We start from the raw sequence: 15,435 nt of genomic DNA, 5'->3' as shown, positions 1-15,435 counted from the left end.
CCCCTACTTTATAAATATTAAGAAAGCATTTTAAAATTATCCTAACCTGAGCCCTTTGGACTAATTTGGAATTTCATCAGGCTTTTGAAAAACCATTATTTCTAAAACAAAGTCCTACTTCCTTCCCTGATCAGCCTAAGAAGGAATTGTTGAATAGATTAGAGCAAAGGGTCTAATTGACCCACCTAAGAAAAGGAAGAAATCTCTTTACTTATTTCACTTAATGGAAGTAAGGGTGGTCTTGACCATCTGAAAAGGAGAATCCTCGAAGGAAGTGGTCAAAGAGGATTTGAATGGTTTTAGGAAAACTATTCTCTATGAAAAGCAGTAGTTATATGAATTTGACTCTGTTTCATGAAGCCGTGTTAACTGAACTTTTACCCTCAACTCTGTCACTATGATTTATCATATTGTGAAATTTCATCTATTGTCCAGTGTTACTATAACTATGAAATAATGGGTTAGGGAAATATTTTCAGAGACATGGGGGGTGGGGGGGGTGACTATGTCTATCTGCGCCTTCCTCTCCCTCTTTCCTTTCCTCACCTCTTCTTTCTCCTTTTCCTTTTCCTCCTCCTCTTCCTCTGTCTTTGTGTCTGTCTCTCTGTCTTTTCTCACTTTTCTTAAAGAATGTTTAGGTTTAAAATGATAAAAATTAATAACAATTGTTTCTGTCAGGCTTGTGGCTGGCCTACTACAGCATTTTCTTAGCTGTCCTGACCCTTGTTCCCCAGACCTATGGTAAAATTTCCAGATGTTACACCTAACACTTTGATACTTTGATACATTCCTGGTCTCTATGTACTTCTTCTTCTTCTTCTTTTTTTTTTTTTTTGCGGGGCAATGGGGGTTAAGTGACTTGCCCAGGGTCACACAGCTAGTAAGTGTCAAGTGTCTGAGGCTGGATTTGAACTCAGGTACTCCTGAATCCAAGGCCGATGCTTTCTCCACAGCGCCACCTAGCTGCCCCTCTATGTACTTCTTAACCTTTATAAACCCATCTATTCTCTTTTTTCCTGTATAATTCTTTTGCACATCGTTCCAGAAGGCATCCATAGCCCAATGTACTTGAGGCCTTCTTTTGTATTATGCAGATACAATTGCAATATTGTTCTTCCTTACTCTTGCTATAGACCAGTTGGATATATTTAATGTCATTTCTCATGAGTTAAACCACTCTTAGTAATATGTTATTGACTGTTTACATCCAGCAGTGAGCCAGAAATATTTATTAGGTGCCTACTATGTGAAAGACACTGTGCTAGGCCTATAGGACAAAGACAAAACAATTCCTGCCCCTCGTAAACTGATGGGAGTGGTGATGGTTAAGATATAAATAAATAAGTATAGTAAAAGGAAAATTCAGGAGGGAAGAGATACTAACAATTGGGAGAATTAGGAAAATTAAGAAAAATATTTATGCAAGAGGAGGCACAGGAGTTAAGCTTTGAAGAGAAATTAATTCTGATAGGCAGAGATAAATAGGGTGAGGATTTATATGGGTGAATGCCTAGAGGTGAGAGATCTAGTATTAAATTTGAAGGATGCCTGGAAGTCCATTTTGGCTGGAGCCAAATGAATATAAAAAAGAGTCATATAAAATAACTAGAAAGGTAGGTGAGAGTCAGATTGTGGAAGGCCGTGAATGAAGGGCGTTTGTGTTGTCTCTCTCTGACCTTACTTCTTGATTGCCCTTTGAGCCACCTAAATTTTTGACTCTTTTGAAATCAAGGTATTCTATGATTTATTCTCTCTAGTATGACTTCAAGCAAATGATGTTTGTATGTGTATGCCACACAGTTTAATCTATTACAGTTTAAAACTGAACTAAGACATCTGGGACATACAAAGCTTCATTAAGAGTTTTGGAGATTACACATATATGTATATGTGTATGCATATGTGTATATATGTGTACCTACACACATGAATGTAAACATATGTCACATATACCACATATATGTTCATAGATATTCATCACATATCTATATATATATATATATATATGTGTGTGTAACAAATATTAACTGTCAATTTCTTTACAGTGTAGTACAGTCCTGAACTAGCCTAGACCTTCATATCTAAGACTAGCTGGTTGAAGGAAATCTACTCTTTGATTATTTTATTTTTTTGGCATTAAGCATTTATTGTTAAATCAACTGCATGGTATTTGACCCAAGCTAAACCCCCCACCCCCACCCCAGTGCCATATTGTATCTACATTACCTATTCTGTACTAAGAGGAGAGTGCTCACCAACTGACTGAGCCCAGAATGGTATTCGCTTCATGATCTGAATCCTTTCCCTCTTCTGATAGAGATGGCTCTTACACACTCTACTCTGTGATTCTTGCTTAGTAGATGGAATATATGAGTGTTCTGGCCTGAAGCATGTCTTATCTCCATTTTAAGGTTGTCTTTTTTTATGTTTCTGTAGTCTTCAATTCAACAATCATTAAGTGGTTATTATATGCAGGGTAATTTTCTAGGTGCTAATAATATCAATTTGAGAAATGATCATTTTTGACCTTAAGGAGTGTACTGTTTTGTGCGGAGAATGAGATATGTATAATAATCATAATCTAGGGAGGCTGGATAGGAGGAAGAATCATCCAACACCATGATGCACCAGAGAAGTAGAATAACCCCAGTGATAACATCATTATAATAGACAATGATATTATCACTGGGGTTACTCTACTTCTCTTTCCTTTCCCCACTTTCCCTCTTCTACCTTGGCCATCCTAGAACCCATTTGGGATGGCTGGGTAGGAGACAGATTCACCAGTCTGCAGGATACAGTGCCCTCTTGCCTGGGCAACTTGAGTAGTATAGAGCTTGGATGAAATGGAAATCAACAACCCCATTCATTCCAATGAGATGGAAGACCACCAGGCCTTATTAGCTACCTTGCCACTGGCTCCTAAAGGCTTCCAGGCCTTATTCTTTGCCATGCCTCTACACCCAACTGTCCCCCCACATTGTCATCTGATCTTCTTATGTAACCCAAGCACCTTTGTGGGCCTTGCTCTCTGCCCTACTGCTACACCCATAGCCCTTCTTACCCTTTCCATCTACTTTGCAGTTGAATTTTCTTTTTCTTTTTTTTTTAAATTTCATTTGTTTATTTGTTTGTCTATTTATTTATTTATTTTTAAATGTTCTTTTATATGCTCTCTCTCTCCCCAATTGGACTAAGAGTTCCTTGAGATCAGGAACTGGCTCAATTTTTTCTGTTTGTATCCTAAGCACTTAGCACAGTGCTTGACACATAGTAAATGCTTAATAAATGTTTGTTTTTTTCATCCACTCACTCATTCATTCAATAATTGTAATAATGAGTTAGAAAGCAAGTGCATAAGAGGCCATTGGGTGACCCAAGACTGTTAAGGAGGAGTGGTCATTCCTAGATAAGGACTGTGGACAGATATCAGGGAGGGCATCATGAGGACAGCTGATACCTAAGCTGATACTGAAAGGAGGGGAATCCATTGGTTAAGTTCCTTCTATGTGCCAGGCACTACGCTAAATACCGGGGATACCAAGGCAAAATTAAAGCTGCCACTGCCTTCTAGGAGTTTACCTCTCAAGTGAGAGGACCTGTATTAAAATCTCAGCCCTGTACACCATGAAACAAGTCATACCTTCTTTGGGCTTCAGTCTCCACATCTGTAATATGAGTGGCTTGAACCAGACAACCTCAAAGTCCCCTTCCAGACCAAGGTAGGAAACGGCAAGGTGAGATCAGATAGTAGGCCAGTTCTGGAGCACAGAGAGGATAAAGGAGCAATGTGGGGAAAGCTTGGAAAAGTTAAGTTGGAGTCAGCTTGGGGAGGGTCTTGAATTGGAGGAGCCAGAGGAGTCTGTTTTTTAGTAGTCGCTGGGGAGCTAGTGAAGGCTTATGAAAAGGGAAGTGACATCACCAGCCAGTATACATTAAGATGATTATTTGGACAGGCCTGTGAGTGATGAGCTGGAGAGAGAAGAGACTGAAAGTGGGGAGCCCAGTTAGCTAGGAGGCGATTAAAACATTTTCAGTTAAGAAGTGATGAGGTCCTAAATGAGGAGAGTGGTGGAGGCAGAGAGGAGAAAATGAATGTGAAAGATATTTTGGAAGTCGATATGGGATGCTAGATGGTGCAGTGGATTGAGTGCCAGCCCTTGAGTCAAGAATACATGAGTTCAAATCTACTCTAAGACACTCACTGGCTATGTGACCTTGGTAAACTCATTAAAAAAAAAAATCTCCATTTGCCTCAGTTTCCTTTTCTGTAAAATGAGTATAATAATGGCATCCATCTCTGAGGGTTTTTGTGAATATTCAATGAGATCGTATCTATAAAGTGTTTAGCATAGTGCCTGGCACGTAGTAGGTATTATATAAATCTTATTTTTATTAACTAAAAATAATAATAAATGATGGTGATGATGTTACTACAATCACCACCATTACTAATAGTCTTTTGCAACTGATTGGAATTCTGAATTAATTCCTTGGTTTTGACTGACTGCTCTGTCTTTATCTCTGGTTTCTATATTGTTCTCTGGTCTGGACCTTCTCCCTTGCTCCAAAATTGCTCCCATATATTGGTCTTGACCTTTCTAATAACCCTGTTTGATGTTCTGAGCAGTGAAAAGATTATTTTAGGCAATGACATTCCGTAGTTTAAAATGTTCCACCCGGGCATGGAAATGTTTTGGCTTCCCTTAAAGAGTAGAAGATAAAATTAAAGAATAAATATCTGCCATAGTTATGTCAGTGTCCACAGAAGCTAATTCTTGACTGTAATATAATATGACACACTAAGTGGTCAAGTGCAATTGAACTTAAGTGAAAGAAATTATGGAATGGACTCATTCACAACAAAAAAGATGCAACCTATCTGGTATCTCACACCACTTGCCCTACTATTTTTAATAGAGTATATATAGCACATATCTTTCATTTAGATATATCATTTAAAGAAAAGCATTGACAATCGTCTGGATGCTAAAAAATCAAGCAGTGCCAAATTTTATTTTTAACTTGAAAATCCTAATTCAAGCAGTCAGTATTTGAAGAATAATTGGACCAAATTCTTCCTTTTGTTGTCTGTAGTTCCCTCTGCAAAGTATCAGAATGCCACCCACCACCCCCCTACTTTGGTTCAGCACCAAAATAGCTCACTTATAGTGAGACTATACACAAGTGTTTTCCCAAATGTGGCAATAGCGTGGCAATAGCGTGGCAATAGCAACAACAGTATAGTAACTTTTCTTAATGCTCCCAATATGTTATTGGTGAGTTTCCATTGACAAGTAACTACTCATATTTGTTGAGTATTGTGTCCACTATTTATTTGATGGTGTCAGCTATATTGTTCAGGCCACTAGGTGTTGAAGCTGAGCCAAACAATTACACTTCATGGATCAAATCAGTTTGTTTTATTGGGCAAAGAATACAGGAACATGTGTCATTTTTTACCACATTTCTTGCCTGGTTCCCAGAACTCCCTACATCAGAGATACACAGTGAAACAGTGGTAATTGCGGTAATCAGCAACAATCTAACACACTACCATCACTCAGTGTCAACAGTCTTGACTGGGGCAACATGGGGATGTATTAGAAATGTGGCCTTTTTAATGCAATAAATAGCATGACTAAACATAAATGGCCCTGAGTGAGCATTCGGAAGGGGAATGAACATTACAATATAAATAGATATTAAGGAAGGACAGAAAATGAAAGATAAGGCAAGAGACAGAAAAATAGTTCAGTGCTTGCAAAGCAATTCATATTGCCTCTAGGATAAACTATAAACTCCCTGTTTAGCTTTTAAAGTTCTATACAACATTGCTGTAACTTATCTTTCTAGTCTCAAAAGACATTACTCACCTTTCTGCAAGGATCCAGCCAACCTGCCCTTCATTCTGTTCCTCACAGCTGATACCCCATCTCTCATCTCAATGTCTTTGTACTATCTTTCCATTGGCATTTCCCATGCTGGGGATAGGAATGCATTCTCTCCTTAGATGAACTTTGAAGAGTACTTCTCTTCCTTAAAAATACAGCTGAAATATTATGTTTTGCATGTTTTTCCTGATTCTGCTCCCACCCCAACTGTAAATGTACTCTCTTACAAACTACCTTATATTTTTGACTACCTTGTATATATTTGAATTATTAACTTTATATTTATGCTGTATATATATATATATATATAAGGTATATATGTATGTATGTATGTATAGTTGTCTCTTCCATTAGAGTGTATGCTCGTTGCAAGGAGAGATCATTCCATTCTTTGTACTTGTATCTTTAGCACTTAATGCAGTGCCTGGCACATAGTATGTGTTTAATTAGTACATGTTGATTGACAGATCATAAGATCATAGATTTAGATTTATAAGGGACCTTAGAGGTCATCTAGTACAATTCTCATCTTAAAAAAGGGGAAATTGAGGCTTGAGATTATCTTGATGAGGCTGTTTTCTCCAAGGTCGTTAAAGCAGTAAGTGTCAGATGCAGGATTTGAACCCAGTTGCATTGAGTCCTGAGCCAGTGCTCTTTCTGCTATTGGATGTTTCATAGAGATGCTGGGACCTCAGAGCTTGAGGCACTCTTTACCCTTCACCCTTGCATCTTGGGCTGATCTGGGGCTCTTCTGGAAGAAACTCACAGACCACAATATGCAAATTAGTTTTATAACCAACTAATAGTGAATTTTGTATCAAATTTCAAGTATCTCTGACCTCATTGCTCTCTACTAATGTAGCTCATTTTGCAGAGTTTGCAGATGAGAAAATTAATCACTTTTTAGGTCATTTTAGAAGTCTCTCAGAACTGAGGTTGACTCTTGGGTCATAAGATCATAGACTTAGCACTTGAAAGGACGGACCTTAGAAGTCAATCTATCCATCCCCCTAATGTGACTGATGAGAAAACTGAGTCTTGCCCAGGATCACACACAGCTATTAGGTATCTGAGGTCAGATTGGGACCAGATGTTCATGACTCCAAATCCAGGATCCTATTAACAATATCAGGCTGCCTCTATATCTGCAACTTGATGAGAACTACCACATCTTGTCTTCTACTGGGATAGCCTTTAAGAACCCAGAGCCAATTCTATTATATGATAAGGCATTGAGGTAGGATTTTAGTAGAGATGATTTTAGTATATGGAAATTTAATGAACACAGTTATCCTAGGATCAGTCCATCACTTTGTTCTTTGTTGTTTAATTATTTTTCAGTCATGTCTGACTCTTTGTGACCCCACTTGGAGTTTTCTTGGCAAAGATATAGGAGTGGTTTGCCATTTTTTTCTTCAGCCAATCAATAAATATTTATTAAACACCCACTAAGTGTGAGAAAAAAATTATCTTGGGACAAGACCCAGTGTTCTCTCCCCCCTCCTCCACCAATGTTTTTAGTCCTTTCTTTCCCCTACTCCAAGGTCCAGTTCTCCTTGAAAGTAAGATTTATTTTGCTCAGGCCCATCCAAGCCACACCTAGATGAAAGCTATTGTCCTCTGATCAGCTTGGGTGGAGTGGACATTCTTTCACTAATGTCTTTTTTTTTTTTTTTTTTTGGTGAAGCAGTTTGGGTTAAATGACTTGCCCAGGGTCACACAGCTAGTAAGTGTTAAGTGTCTGAGGCCGGATTGGAACTCAGGTCCTCCTGAATCCAGGGCCAGTGCTCTATCCACTGCACCACCTAGCTGCCCCCCACTAATGTGTTTTTGACCAAGATTTGAGTGACCTAAGTCAGATATCCCAAGACATCATAACCCACTCCAATCATGTCAACCAATTGCATTTGGTTGCTATGTGATAGACCACCTACTGTTAGAAGGGCATATAAGCTGTGACTCCATTGCCATTAGGGGTCTTTGGTCTGAAAGAGATATCCATTGACTATCCTTTTATTAATAATCTTCTGGCCTATAAAAAATGATTAAATTACCTAGAAACTATGTCTCTCATATTTTTTGTCATATAAATACCAACCACTTCTAGGTGCTGGATCATAGGATTGAGATTTGGAAGAGATCTTAGAGATCATGTGATCCAGGCCCCTAGTTTTACAGATGAGGAAAGCAGAAGCCCATCAAAATTAGGTGACACTCTTGGTCATGCAAATAGGGACAGTGGGAAGTAATCTTGGCTCAGAGTCAATGGTTCAAATTTCTCCTCCCCTCTGACTCTTAATACATATGTAGCCTTGGAGAAGTGACTTAGCTTTCCTGGGGTTCTGTTTTCTCACTTATAAAATTGCGGGTGGGTGGGCAGTGGGATGGCCTTTAAGGCCCTTTCCAGCAATGACTCTATGACCTGTGTTTGAGCAAGTTATTTAATCTACAAAAAAGGAACAAGTACAGACCTAAAACTGTCGGGGACCTGTGGCTGCCAGTCTTCTAAGCATATTTAAGAGTGTCAGGAGGTTGCCTCAAGTGTGTTTTTTAATTAATTTAGCAGCTGTAAACTAGTGAAAGAATTAAGTAAGGATGGATGAAAAGATAGCACTTGTGTTGAATGCTTGGGAGTTCATGAGTGGACTAGAAGAAAGAGAGTCAGTGCTTGTGCAGGAAGAGTAGGCGATGATGTGTAACCTGGGAAGTGGTTTGATGGTGGGACCCTACAGAGGGTAAGGAATGAGTGAGGAGAGTGTTAGAACAAGCATAGTGCTGGAAAACTACAATTGTCCAATGTCTGAGAGAGGATATACATGGCAGGAGGGTGTGTTTGCATTTGTGTGCAGTTGGTCCAAATCCTAGTCTCCACCCAGGGGTATTGGAGTCCTCTCATATAAGTTCTTGAAAATCAGTTGTTGAATTTTCAGGGTGAACATCTACACCTCGGAAATTGGCAAATGTTGCAAACCAGGGCTTACTTTATTGTTTTCTTGATTGTCTAGAGAAAGGATGAAGAGAATATTATTTTTTTTAACTTAAAAGTGCATTGTGAGTACATTTCCCCCTAGAAAACCAGTTGTTAAGCATTTGCCATCACAACCTTGATGTCCTACACCAATGGCATCAAACTCAAATAGAAATGGGGCCACTAACTGGTGCATGAGAATCCCTGCCAACCACATATTGACATTTTAAAAATGTTCCATTAACTATGTTTTGTTTTATTTTTAATTACTTTGTTAAATATTTTCCAATTACATTTTTTGTGGGGCAATTGGGGTTAAGTGACTTGCCCAGGGTCACACAGCTAGTAAGTGTTAAGTGTCTGAGGCCGGATTTGAACTCAGGTACTCCTGAATCCAGGGCCGGTGCTCTATCCACTGTGCCACCTAGCTGCCCTCTCAATTACATTTTAATCTGGCTGGGGCCTGTATTTGACAACTCTGCCCCACACAACAACTAGAACATTATCATATAACAGCGATAAAAGACTAATGATTGCATTAGGTATTGTACCATTTAATTGAATGTATCAGGTGGCTTTTTGATTTATACATGGGGAGGAGAGATAGGGACATTTAATGATTATAAGACACAGTTAATAGGGCAGTGATATAATCTAAAGGGACAAGGAGAAGTTACTCTTCCTCCCTGCACAAGAAAATCTCTCCAAAGGCAGCCTGATATTTTAACCAATTAGTGAAACTTGGGAAAGCTATTAGCAAGTCATACTTTACTGGGAATCAGTTTCTCTCTTTCCCCCCAATATAGTTGAAAGTGACTGCACTGAAAGAATGGGGGTTTTGAAAGTGTGTAGCAAAGAGATATAAAACATATGATTTGAGTAAAACCCAAACCAGATTAAAATGTAATTGGAAAATAGTTTAAAAATAAATGAAATAAAATTAGACATAGATAATTTTAAATATTTAACAAATAAATAAAAATACAATAAGACATAGGTAACAATTTTAAATTTAAGTGTATATGCCATAGCAGGGATCTTTATGTATGGATTAGTGGCTCCAATTTTTTAAATTGAGATTGACATTTGGAAAATAGGACACCTTTGAGAAAAGAGATTTCAGGGATAGATGTGGGTCCCAGAGGCAGCAGTGTCAATGGACTGGATGTGCGGGTACACAGGATTGGAGAAAGGACTCTGAAAGGGAAGAGGGAGATACCCAGGACAACTCGTTCTGCCCTCTTTATTTTATTTAGCACTGACCCTGGACCTGATGGAGAAGTCCAGCTTTAGCACCAGTAAACTTATCTTTGTGCTTACCTAGGTCCTGATTTGAACTGCTATTTAACCTCCAGGTAATATAGCAACACAGGGAAGGCAGAAGTGAATTTCCAAGCATTGCTTTTTTTTTCCTCTTCCTCCTCCTCCTCCTCCTCCTCCTCTTCCTTCTCCCTCCTTCTCCCTTCTCCTTCTCCCTTCTCCTTCTCCTTCAACCTCCTTCTTCCTCTCCTCTTCCCCTCTCTCCTCCTCCCTCCTCCTCCTTTTTCTCCTCCTCTTCCTCCTCCTTCTTCTAGCTCTCCCTTTCCCACCAACCCATTACCATTCTCATTAGTTTCTACATACTGCAGGCATTAATGTAGATATGGGGGAAATTGAACTCAGTCGATTACAGCTATTCTGAAATACATTTTTGTTTTAAAAAACAACACTAAATAAAAATAAGATTCTCTTCTGCCAGAGACCTTGTGGGGCTTGGTACACACAATAAATTTCTGCAGAAGTAATTAGAACAACATGAAAGAACCATCAATTTGGTGGAAAGCATTTTAAATAGCTCAATTAGTTTGTTTATAAATATGGTTTACTAGATACATGCTTAAAATTCTTCCAGAGAAAAATTTGTATGAGATTTTTGCACCAAGACTAACTCCTCTGGGGACAGAATGGTCTTTGGAAATGTTAATAATGCATTGTTACACATTACTTCTTACTGACACTGAGAGTGTCTTGAAATACATACAAAAATCTAAGAATTGGTCCATAGGCAAGATGTATTATTTTGGTGAAACTTACTGAGAATCAAAAACAAATCCAGACCATCTAAGGCTAACAAGACATAGAAATGAGAAGGCAAAAGCTTTAGCTGCTAAAACAGTAATTTAAGAAATTCATTTAAAAAAAAATCAACTTTATTTATGGTGAGGTCCCTTTCTTCCTGAGATAATTGCCACAGGTGTGATGGTAATTAATAATAATAATGGAGGGGGCAGCTAGGTGGCACAGTAGATAGAACACCGGCCCTGGATTCAGGAGGACCTGAGTTCAAATCTGGCCTCAGACACTTGACACCTACTAGCTGTGTGACTCTGGGCAAGTCACTTAACCCTCATTCCCCTCCCCCAAAAAACCCCCAATCCCCCCCCCCCCAAATAACAATAATGGAAAGAATACCAGGGCTTGGAATTAAACTTGACTTTTTGGGCAAGCCATTAATTTCTCTGAGCCTCATTTGGACTAAAAGAACTCTAAGATCCCTTCCAGTTCCAACATGGTGATTCTATATTGAATCAAGAAAGAAAAAGGTTGAAACAATTTGTCAGTATAATGTGATGATTCTCATACTTTCATCTGGCCTTTTAGGCTCTTATGCTTTCCTTGATCACTCATTATTCTTAATCATTGCCATTCAGTATTTAACAAGAAATTATTGTTATCATTATTAATGCCTTTTCCCTTTTCTATGATCTCTTTGGAAAAAAGACCCAAAAGTGGTATTGCTCGATCAAAGGGTATGCACAGCTTTGTAGCCCTTTGGGCATATTAATGTTTCTTTCTAATTCTTTCAAACTAACCCTATACTTTTATGTGAGTGACCCTACTCTTGGGCTTGTCATTTATACTTGAGTATTTCAGGTTGGTTTGTTGTCCAAAGGCTACAAGGGCACTTTCACATACCAGCGCAGGAGTTGTCAACTTTTTTGTGTCATGGACCCTTTTGGAAATCAAAGGAAACCTCTGGACCCCTTCTCGGAATAATATTTTAAGTGAATAAAATACATAAAATTACAAAGGAAAATAATTTTATTTTTAAAAAACCAGCCTAATTCATCATTTCTAATGAGGAGATAGATCACAGGAGGTAAAATAGATAATTTTGATTGCATTAAATTAAAAAGGCTTTGTACAAACAAAACTGAGTCAAAATTAGGATGGGAAATTGTTTTGTTCAGGAGGGATGTATAGCAAGTTTCCCTGATAAAGATCTCATTCTCAATATACAGGGAACTGAGTCAAATTTATAGAAAGAAGAGCCATTCCCCAAATGATAATTGGTAAAAGGATAGAAACAGGCAGTTTTCAAGAGAGCAAATCAGGGGGCAGCTAGGTGCTGCAGTGGGTAAAGTACTGGCCTGGGATTCAGGAGGACCTGTGTTCAAGTGCAGCCTCAAATACTTGACACTTACTAGCTGTGTGACCCTGGGCAAGTCACTTAACCCTCATTGACCTGCTTTAAAAAAAAAAGAACAAATCAAAGCTATGAATAGTCATATGAGAAATGCTCTAAATCATTAATAATCAAAGAAATTCTGAGGTACCACTTTATAGCCATCGGATTGGCTACGATGATAGAAAAGGAAAACAACAAATTCTGGAGGTCATGTGAAAAAAAATAGGTACACTAACAAACTGTTGGTGGAGTTGTGAATTTCTCTAAACTATTCTGGAGAACAATGTGCAATGATGCCCAAAGATCTATAAAACTGTGCCTACCCTTTGACTCAGCATTAATGTTACTGGGAAACTGGGATATACCCCAAAGAGTTAAAAAATGGAAAAAGACCCATTTTACAAATAGTTATTTAGCTGCTCTTTTTGTGGTGGCAAAGATTTGGACACAGAGGGGTTGCCCATCAAATAGAAAATGACTGAACAATTTATGAAGTATTATTTTGATGGAATACTATTGTGCTTTAAAAAATGATGAGGGGCCTGATTTCAGAAAAACCTAAGAAGACTTATATGAACTGATGGAAAGTGAAGTGAGCAGATCCAGGAGAACACTGTAGCAGCAATATTGATTTTTTAAATTAATTTTTAAATTGGATTTTATTTATTTAGAATTTATATTTTCCTAAATTGCATGTCAAAACAAATTTTGACATCGATTTTTAAAAACTTTGCGTTTCAAAATCTCTTCTCCCTTCCCCCCAAAGAACTCAAACATGAGTAGTCATGCAAACCATTTCCACATTAGCCAGGTTGTGAAGGAAAACATATAAACAAAACTTCAGATAAAAGAACTAACAAAAAAATTATGCTTCAATCTGTATCCAGATACTCTCAGTTCTTTCTCTGAAAATGGATTGCATTTTTCATAAATCCTTTGAGTTGTCTTGTATCATTGCATTGCTGAAAATTACCAAGTCATTCACAGTAGATCATCTTACAATATTACTGTTATTTTGTATACATTTCACTTTGTATCAGCTCATGTAGGCCTTTCCAGGTTTTTCTGATAGCATCCTTCTCATCATTGTTTTTATAGTAAACTACATTTATATAGTACTTTAAAGAGATATTTCCTTACAATAAACCCATGAGGTTGATTATTGCAGCAACAGCAATAGATAACATTTATATAGTACCTTATACCTAACTAAGAATTTTCTTCACAATAGCCAGCAAAGTAAGTACCATACATTTCATCGTCATCATCATCATCATCATCATCACCACCACCACCACCTTACTATGCTTTTGCCTCTGCTTTAAAATTTTGTTCACATTTACTATTGCTAACTGTGTTTCCCTCCACCCCATTCCCTCCCCATGAAATTTACTCTATTCTCTATCTTCTTTCATCCTATCCCTCCTCAAAAGTGTTTTGCTTCTGACTGCCCCCTCCCCCAATCTGCCCTCCCTTCTTTTACACCTCCCCCTTATCCCTTTCCCCTCCTACTTTTCTGCAGGGTTAAGTAGATTACCCAGTTGAGTGTGTATGTTATATCCCCTTTGAACCAATTCTGATGAGAGTAAGGCTCACTCACTCCCCTGCACCTTCCCCTCTTCCCCTCCACTCCATAAGATTTTTCTTGCTTTTTTTATGAGAGATACTTTACCCCATTCCACTTCTCCCTTTCCTCCAGTGCACTCCTCTCTCACCCCTTAATTTTAATTTTTTAAAGATATAATTCATTCATATTCAACTCACACCTGTACCCTCTGTCTAAATATGCTCCATCAACCTGCCCTAATGATGAGAAAGTTCTTATGAGTTACAAGTATCATCTTTTCATGTAGGAGTGTAAACAGTTTAACATTTTAATATCCCTTATGATTTCTTTTTCCTGTTTACCTTTTTATGCTAGGGTCTTATATTTGAAAGTCAAAGTCAAATTTTCTATTAAGCTCAGGTCTTTTCATCATGAATGCCTGAACGTCCTCTCTTTCATTGAATTCCCATTTCCCCCCTGAAAGATTATACTCAGTTTTGCTGGGTAAGCAATTATTGGTTGTAATGCCAGTTCTTTTACCCTCAGGAATATTATATTCCAAGGCCTCCAATCCTTTAATGTAGAAGCTGCTAGATCTTGTGTTATACTGACTGTTGCTCCACCATACTTGAATTGTTTCTGGCTGTTTGCAATATTTTCTCCTTGACCTGGGAGTTTTGGAATTTGACTATAATATTCCTGGAGGTTTTAATTTTGGGACCTCTTTCAGGAGGTGATTGGTAGATTCTTTCAATTTCTATTTTACCTTCTGCTTCTAGAATATCAGGGCACTTTCCCCAGACAATTTCTTGGAAGATGATGTCTAAACTCTTTTTTTGATCATGGCTTTCAGCTAGTCCAATATAATTTTCAAATTGGCTCTCCTGGATCTATTTTCTTGGTCAGCTGTTTTTCCAAGGAGATATTTCACATTGCCCTCTATTTTTTCATTCTTTTGGTTTTGCTTTATTGTGTATTGATTTCTCCTAAAGTCATTAGCTTCCATTTACTCAATCCTAAATCTTAAGCAATCATTTTCTTCAGAGAGCTTTTGTATCTCCTTTTAAATTTAGCTTCTCAAGCTGTTGACTTTTTTATGACCCTCCTGCATCACTCTCATTTCTCTTTCTATTTTTTCCTCTACCTCTCTTACATTATCTTCAAAGTCCTTTTTGAGTGCTTCCATGGCCTGAAACCAATTCATATTTTTCTTAGAAGCTTTGAAAGTAGAAGCTTTGATTTTGTTATCTTCTTCTGAGGGTGTATTTTGATCTTCCTTGTCACCATGGAAACTTTCTAATGTCTGCATTTTTTTCTGTCTGTTCATTTTGCCAGCCTATTTCTTGACTTTTAACTCCTTCTTCTAGTGGGGCACTGCTTCCAGGGCACACTGTCCCAAGCTTCAGGGGGTCCCATGTGATTTATTTAAGGAGAGGCATGTTCTACATTCCCCTGGCCTGTGCTCTGGTCTCTAAGTAACCACAGGCCTGCTTGCTCTTTAATCTGGGAAAAGAATTCTGTTTCACTCTGGTTGCAATTTCTGGCATGCCTGTGCCCTCCCCAACCTGGGGCACCACTT

The sequence above is a fragment of the Dromiciops gliroides genome, chromosome 6 (genome assembly GCF_019393635.1).
Source record: "Dromiciops gliroides isolate mDroGli1 chromosome 6, mDroGli1.pri, whole genome shotgun sequence".
Classification (NCBI taxonomy): Eukaryota; Metazoa; Chordata; class Mammalia; order Microbiotheria; family Microbiotheriidae; genus Dromiciops; species Dromiciops gliroides.
The sequence above is the reverse complement of the archived record's forward strand: the minus strand, read 5'-3'. Positions refer to the sequence as shown.